The 7,915-nt window shown below is 39.7% G+C and overlaps 1 pseudogene; it reads left to right on the top strand.

The window, feature by feature from the left end:
* The first annotated feature begins 2,219 nt into the window (after positions 1-2,219).
* On the top strand, positions 2,220-4,083 carry LOC116563263 (annotated as a pseudogene).
* Positions 4,084-7,915: the final 3,832 nt, after the last annotated feature.

The following is a 7,915-nucleotide window of genomic DNA, read 5'->3' as shown; positions in this document are numbered from 1 at the left end:
AGAGAAGTATAAGGACTGAGTCCTGTCACACAACGTATTCAAAGTTCAAGATGATCAGGAGATTTTCAGTAAAGAAGGAGGCATACATACAAAAATCAATAGCTTGTTTCCTTGTGACAATAATCCATTAGAAAGGAATATTGGACAAAATTTCCACTTATATTCATAAAATACCTAGGAATAAATTTAACAAGAAAAGTATAAAATCTATATAATGGAAAACCATAAAATCTCACATAAAAATGTAAAACAAAAACTAAAGCAGAGAAGCTTACCAAGTTTCTCTAGATTTCATTTACAATATAACAACTTCAGTCCTTTCCAATGCAATTGCAACTAGAATTCTAATGGATTTTGATCTCCAAAAATGATTGTAATCTAAAAAAAGTAAAAACAACCAAAAAATTTTGATAAGTGAAAATAGTAAAAGATCTTGCTTTACAAATATTAAGTTACTATATCCCTCTTCCTTTTCTCCTTCCCTTCCCTTACAATTCAGTGCCAAGACATTAGGTGGCACCAAGCCAGGTCTGCAGTCAGAGAGGGGACCCACAAGTGATACAGAGTGATACAGTGATACAGGCAGGGTGAGGGGGGTGTCAGTACAGTTGGGCAGGCCATCATTGGAAATCTGAGCCCACAGGGGATGAGGAGGACATCCACATATGGGAGCAGCCTGGTGTGAGATATTGGAGTCTCAATAGGGTCAGGAGGTCATCACTACAGAGGGGAGGCCTTGTGTACAGTGCCAGATGGTCTAACCATGGTGGCTCACGCCTATAATCCAGCACTTTGGAGGCTATGGTGGGAGGACTGCTTGAACCAGGAGGTCGAGGCTGTAGTGAGCTGTGATAAGGTTACAGCTGGTAGCTAGTTAGACATAAACAGGGAAGGAGAGAGTCCTCGCACTCCAGGAAAGTTAAACGACCACCAGGTGATGGTCAGGCGGTTGTTAACTGTCTCTCTAATAACTGATAGCAGCCAGCACCAGGAAAAGGCAGGCTCCCTACAGCTAGGAAAAACCTGGAACTGGTGATCTGTAGCTTTCTGCTAAGATTTCAGGAGTTGGGTTAATGGGCTTACACATGTGCACTAAGAGGCAAAATGGCAGACTTTAACTGGTATATGACCTTCTAGGAATATTTGGCTGGTAAGGGAAGAACGTCTCAAGTGAGCATGCGTGTAACTCCAGTAAACACACTGTGCATGTGGCCCGTTCCAGGTGCTGGCAGGCCACTGCGCAGGTGGACAGCCCACCCCAAGGAAAAATCAGGGGAGAGAATATGCAAGAGCCCGGAAGCATGACAACATATAAAACCCGGAGTCAAAAGGTCAAACCATATACCTGTCCTCCAAGTTGCCCGCTTTGCCCTCTTCCAAGTGTAATTTACCTTTTTTTATTTTTTCATTCCTGCTCTAAAGCTTTTTAATAAACTTCACTCCTGCTCTAAAACTTGCCTTAGTCTGTTCTTCTGCCTTATGCCCCTCCGTCAAATTCTTTCTTCTGAGAACGCAAGAATTGAGGTTGCTGCAGATCCTTCTGGATTCCCTCCCGGTAAACCGGATAACCGCCATAGATAACAGTAACACCACGGTACTCCAGCCTGGGCGAGAGTGAGGCTCTATCTCCAAAAATTAAGAAATAGAAACCAAACCGAGGGGTCGGGTGGTGAGGACATGATGCGTCACTGTCTTGTGCGGGTTGGGCTCAGACCTGCGCTGTCTCAAGTGTAACAAGGGGGCCGGGGTGGGCAGTGTGGGCCTGTCAGTCCTGTGGGTGCCTGAGTCTCCCAGCTCCCCCTGCAGCCAGCTCCGCAGTGGTCCGCTCCAGTTGCCACGTGACGATTCAGGTTCCAGACCGAATGCTGCCCCTCACTGTGGCCCCAACAGGCCCGGGTTACTGAGGCAACCTCCAGAGCAGCCTTGGCACTATGGAGCAGTCCTGAGCTACCCCTGAGCGGTACTTACAGCTGGTCCTAAAGGTGCTACTGCCCGATGGTATAATACAGGATTCTAATCCTTATGGTTTTCCATGGGAATTGGTGATATGGACAGCTATTATTGGATTTTTTGCTTTTCCCTTTTTTTTTTTTTTTTTTTTTTTTTTTGTGGAGAGGTTTTAGATCAGTTAGGAGTTGGCTTTATGTGGAAAGAGAGAAAAAGCTTGCCGTGGTGCTTTCTGGACTAATTGAAGAAAAATGTAAACTACCTGAAAAAAAGTTTGGAGGCAGCCTGTGAATAGCTAAACAGGTCCAATTCTGAACTAAAGGATGAAATACTCTGTCTAGTAAAAGAGTTAAGAGAAATCTAAACATTCTGAACAAGATGAATTGATGGTGGATATTTCAAAAAGATTACAGTCTCTACAAGATGACTCAAAATCCCTCAAATCACAAGTAGCTGAAGCCAAAATTGCCTTCAAGATATTTCAAATGAATGAAGAACAACTGAAGATAGCAATAAAAGATGCTTTGAATGAACATTCTCAACTTCAGGAGAACCAGAAACAGCTTTTTCAAGAAGCTGAAGTATGGAAAGAACAAGTGAGTGAACTTAACAAACAGAAAATAACATTTGAAGACTCCAAAGTACACACAGAACAAGTTCTAAATGATAAAATCACATCAAGACTTTGACTGATGCTTGCTGAAGAGGAAAGATTGGGCTGCTATGCTTGGAGAAGATGTAACGGATGAGAACTTGGAATTAGAAGTGGACAGTGAATTGGAAAATGGTGCTTAATTAGATAATCCTCCAAAAGGAGCTTTGAAGTTAAGTTAAATGCTTCTTTAAAAACCTTAGAAGGAGAAAGAAAACAAATTTATATTCAGTTATCTGAAGTTGATTAAACAAAGGAAGGGTTTACAGAGCATATTAAAAATGTTCACACTGAATAAGCATCTTTGCAGTCAGAAAACACGCATTTTGAAAGTGAGAATCAGAAACTTAGAGTGATGACTGAATTATATCAAGAAAATGAAATGAAACTCCACAAGAAATTAATAGTAGAGGAAAATTACCAGTTAGAGAAAGAAGAGAAACTTTCTAAAGTGGATGAAAAGATCAACCACAGCACTGAAGAGTTGGAGGCCTATAGAAGGCAAGCCAAAGATCTTGAAGAATTGGAGAGAACTATTCATTATTATCAAGGGAGGATTATTTCCTATGAGAAAAAAGCAAATGATAATTGGTTGGCAGCTCAGACTGCTGAAAGAAACCTCAATGATTTAAGGACAGAAAATGCTTACAACAGACAAAAATTAACTGAAACAGTGTTTAAATTTGAACTTTTAGAAAAAGACTCTTATGTACTTTATGTTCCAAATACAGTATTTGAAAGAGAACATTCCCCACATGGTCTCTCACCATTGAGTCGGCCTTCATTTGAAACGAGAGCTTTTCTCTCTCTTCCAACTTTGTTCAAGGCTCCACTCAGACTCTCATCTTTGCTTCCCGGGGGAGGAGGAAGAGGCTCAAAAAGCCCAGGGAATCCTCTGAAACTTCAGATTACCAATGAAAGAGAGACTCAAGCTGTGACCAATTAACCAGTCCTCATAGGGCTCCTGACACTGTGTCCCTGTCACCCCCATGGGAACAGGACCATAGGATGATGTTTCCTCCACCAGGACAATCATATCCTGATTCAGCTCTTCTTCCACAAAGGCAAGACAGATTTTATTCTAATTCTGGTAGACTGTCTGGACTGGCAGAAGCCAGAAGTTTTAATATGCCTTCTTTGGATATTACCTTCCCCCAAGGCCTGGATTTTTCACCCCAACCCCACATTCTGAAGGTAGAAGGGTTGATTCGGCCTGCTACTGAACATCCAGAACCACAGCAAGAAACCTGACAATGTTTTTTCTCTCTTCTAAATTAATTTTGACTGATCTCATTTTCAGTCTAAGTAACTACTGTTATTTAAGTATTAAACTTTTGCTCAAATTGAAGCATTAAGCTTCCATTCTCAGGATAGTATTTTATAAACAAAGATGATTTAAATATGAATCTTATGAGTAAATTCTACCCATTTTATTTTATTGATACTATAACTATTTCAATTCGATTAATGAATCCACTATTACATAAACAATAGTAAGAATTTTATATATGTAATCTTGTGGGTGGAGAGGCTTTAATTCTAAAGCCTGTGTCTTTAGGACTGTATTTACTATGGTTGTAGACAAATGTGAAAGTAACTTTATGCTTAATTAAATAGATTTTTGCTGATTTTTTTTTAGTATGCCAGTTTTTTGTTTTTTGTTTTATTGCCCTTTAAGTTCTGGGATACATGTGCAGATCTTGCAAGATTGCTGCATAGGTACACATATGCCATGGTAGTTTGCTGTCTCCATACCCCCCATCACCTACATCAGGCATTTCTCCCAGTGTTATTCCTCCCCAACCTCTACACCCCCCACCGTTCCTCCCCTAGCTCCCCACCCCCCAACAGACCCCAGTGTGTGATGTTACCCTCCCTGTGCCCATGTGTTCTAATTGTTCAACACCCACTTATGAGTGAGAACATGCAGTATTTGGTTTTCTGTTCTTGTGTCAGTTTGCTGAGAATGATGGTTTCCAGATTCATCCATGTCCCTACAAAGGATATGAACTCATCCTTTGTATGGCTGTATAGTGTTCCATTGTGTATATGTGCCATATTTTCTTTGTCCAGTCTATCACTGAAGGGCATTTGGGTTGGTTCTAGGTCTTTGCTATTGTAAACAGTGCCACAATGAACATACATGTGTATGTGTCTTTATAATAGAATGATTTATACTCCTTTGGGTATATACCTAGTAATGGGATTGCTGAGTCAACTGGAATTTCTGTTTCTAGATTCTTGAGGAATTGCCACACTGTCTTCCACAATGGTTGAACTAATTTACACTCTCACCAATAGTGTCAAAGTGTTCCTATTTCTCCAATTTCTCCACATTCTCTCCAACATCTGTTGTCTCCAGATTTTTTCATGATTGCCATTCTAACTGGTGTGAGATGGTATCTCAATATGGTTTTGATTTGCATTTCTCTAATGACCAGTGATGATGAGCATTTTTTTCATGTTTGTTGGCTGCATACATGTCTTCTTTTGAAAAGTGTCTGTTCATATCCTTATCCCACTTTTGAATGGGTTTATTTGTTTGTTTCTTGCAATTTTGTTTTAGCTCTTTGTAGATTCTGGATATTAGCCCTTTGTCAGATAGGTAGCTTGCAAATTTTTTTTTCTATACTGTTGGCCTCTGGTTCACTCTAATGATTGTCTCTTTTGCTGTGCAGAAACTCTTTAGTTTAATCAGATCCCATTTGTCTATTTTGGCTTTTGTTGCCATTGCTTTTGGTGTTCTAGTCATGAAGTCCTTGTCTATGCCTATGTCCTGAATAGTTTTGCCTGGGTTTTCTTTCAGGATTTTTATCGTGTTAGGTCTTATGTTTAAATCTTTAATCCATCTGGAGTTAATTTTTGTATAAGGTGTAAGGAAGTGGTTCAGTTTCAGCTTTCTGCCTATGGCTAGCCAGTTTTCCCAGCACCGTTTATTAAACAGGAAGTCCTTTCCCCATTGCTTGTTTTTGCTGGTTTGTCAAAGATCAGATGGTTGTAGATGTGTGGCATTACTTCCAAGGTCTCTGTTCTGTTCCATCGGTCTATATCTCTGTTTTGGTACTAGTAGCATGCTATTTTGATTACTGTAGCCTTGCAGTATAGTTTGAAGTCAGGTAGCGTGATGCTGCCAGCTTTGTTGTTTTTGCTTAGGATTGTCTTGGTTATGCAGGCTCTCTTTTGGTTCCATATGAAGTTTAAAGTGTTTTTTTCCAGTTCTGTGAAGAAGGTCAATGGTGGCTATATGTGGATAGCATTGAATCTATAAATTACTTTGGGCAGTGCAGCCATTTTCATGATATTGATCTTCCTAACCATAAGCATGGAATGTTTTTCTATCTCTTTGTGTCCTCTCTTATTTCCTTGAGCAGTGGTTTGTAGTCCTCCTTGAAGAGGTCCTTCACATCCTTTGTTAGTTGTATTCCTAGGTATTTTATTCTCTTTGTAGCAATTGTGAATGGGAGTTCGCTCATAATTTGGCTCTCTGTCTGTTATTGGTGTATAGGAATGCTTGTGATTTCTGCACATTGATTTTGTATCCTGAGACTTTGCTGAAGTTGCTTATCAGCTTAAGGAGATTTTGGGCTGAGATGATGGGGTCTTCTAAATATATAATTATGTCATCTTCTAATAGAGACAATTTGACTTCCTCTTTTTCTAATTGAATACACTTCAGTTCTTTTTCTTTTAAAAATGAGAAATAAGAGTAATTTTTTTCTTTGGAAACAAAAAGAACATCAGATGGATGGTGTCTAAACAGGATGAGAAGGCTTCTACAACAGGGTGAGCACAGTGCTGAGTATCAGTTCAAGTAGGGTGAGAAGGAGTCTGGCTGTATAGGAGAGCTGCTTGGTGCAGAGGGTTGAAGACAGGAAAAGGAGGGCATCCATGAAAGCTGGCACGAAGTACTAGAGCCTGATCAGAGTTAAAAGGGTACTCATACAGTGTGGGGTGGAGGTCAACCCCACATTAGCCCTAGCAGGGTGAGAAGGGGGTTCACTAGAAGAAGGAGTGCTGTGGTCTGAATATTTGTGTCTCCCTCAAAATTCATATGTTGAACCTAACCCCCAAGGTGATGACATTGAAAGGTGGGGTCTTTGGGAGGTAATCAGGCCATGAGCACAGAGCATTCATGATTGAGATTAGTGCCCTTATAAAAGAGGCACTAGAAAGCTACCTGTTTTCTTATACCATGTGGGGACACAACTAAAAAGCACCATTTATTAATGAGAAGGCTGGGTCCTGACTAGGCATTGGATTTTTCAGTCTCTAGTACCATGAGAAACAAATTTTTGTTGTTTATGAGCTACCCATTCTATCCATTTTGTTATAGCAGCCAAAGCAGATCAAGACAGGAGTCTTGCACCCAAGTAGAGTGAAAAGTAATACATGCTAAAAAAGATGTTGTCATTGATAGAAGATTGGTTACACATGTGGAGATTGATCAAGCAAGTAAATGTATTAAGGATATTGAGAGCTAGTTTCTCATTATTAGAAAAGAGAATTATAATTATGGAAAGGAATAAAACTAGCAGAAACCCTGTGATACTGGACTGAAATTGGAAACATCATGGTTTTCCATATATAGTGATAGATGTAGAAATACGTGTGTGTGTGCGCGCGAGCGTGTATGTGTGTGTGTGTGTGTGTGTGTGTGTGTGTGTGTAGTATATATGATTATGGAAAGCTATATATCTTTCCTACCTCTGTCCCCTGAGAGGGTCTGAGACCAGCAACACCTCACTAGATATGAGTACAATTTGTACCAATGTGTGGTTTCTAAAGTACCACTCTCTAGTGAAAGAAACCAGGGCTCCTTGGAGAAATCGCTAATTTCAGGGCTGGGGTAGAGAAATTTTAAGATGAGCCTAGAACATCTTATGCTAAAAAACACAGAAGAGCTCAAAGAATGATGGGACCATGTCAAAAGGACAGAAAATTCAGCTTGAAATGTTCCTACTAAACAAATCAAAGAAAATTTGAGCAGCAAAATAAAAATAGTAACAAAGTACAACCCATTGGATAAAATAAATAAACAAATGGGACATTCAAGGGAGAACACATTATTAACATGTTTTTAAAGTCCCTGCCCATAAAAGACTTACTTCTTACAAAGTTAAAAATGAGTAAATTTAACTGGACATGCCTGGCAGAGATAATCAAATGATTAAAGTAAACATCATCAGTAGCCGAACAAATTGAAATCATCTAATAAGATGTTATGAAAACACAGCATCATTCCTAGATGATGCTAGAGTTGCCTAACCTGAATGTAACCATGAAGAAACTTTATGCAGACACAAACGAAAGACATTC

Source organism: Sapajus apella, unplaced genomic scaffold (assembly GCF_009761245.1).
Source record: "Sapajus apella isolate SASKATOON/1434 unplaced genomic scaffold, GSC_monkey_1.0 scaffold34, whole genome shotgun sequence".
In the NCBI taxonomy this organism is placed as follows: Eukaryota; Metazoa; Chordata; class Mammalia; order Primates; family Cebidae; genus Sapajus; species Sapajus apella.
The sequence above is the reverse complement of the archived record's forward strand: the minus strand, read 5'-3'. Positions and strand labels throughout refer to the sequence as shown.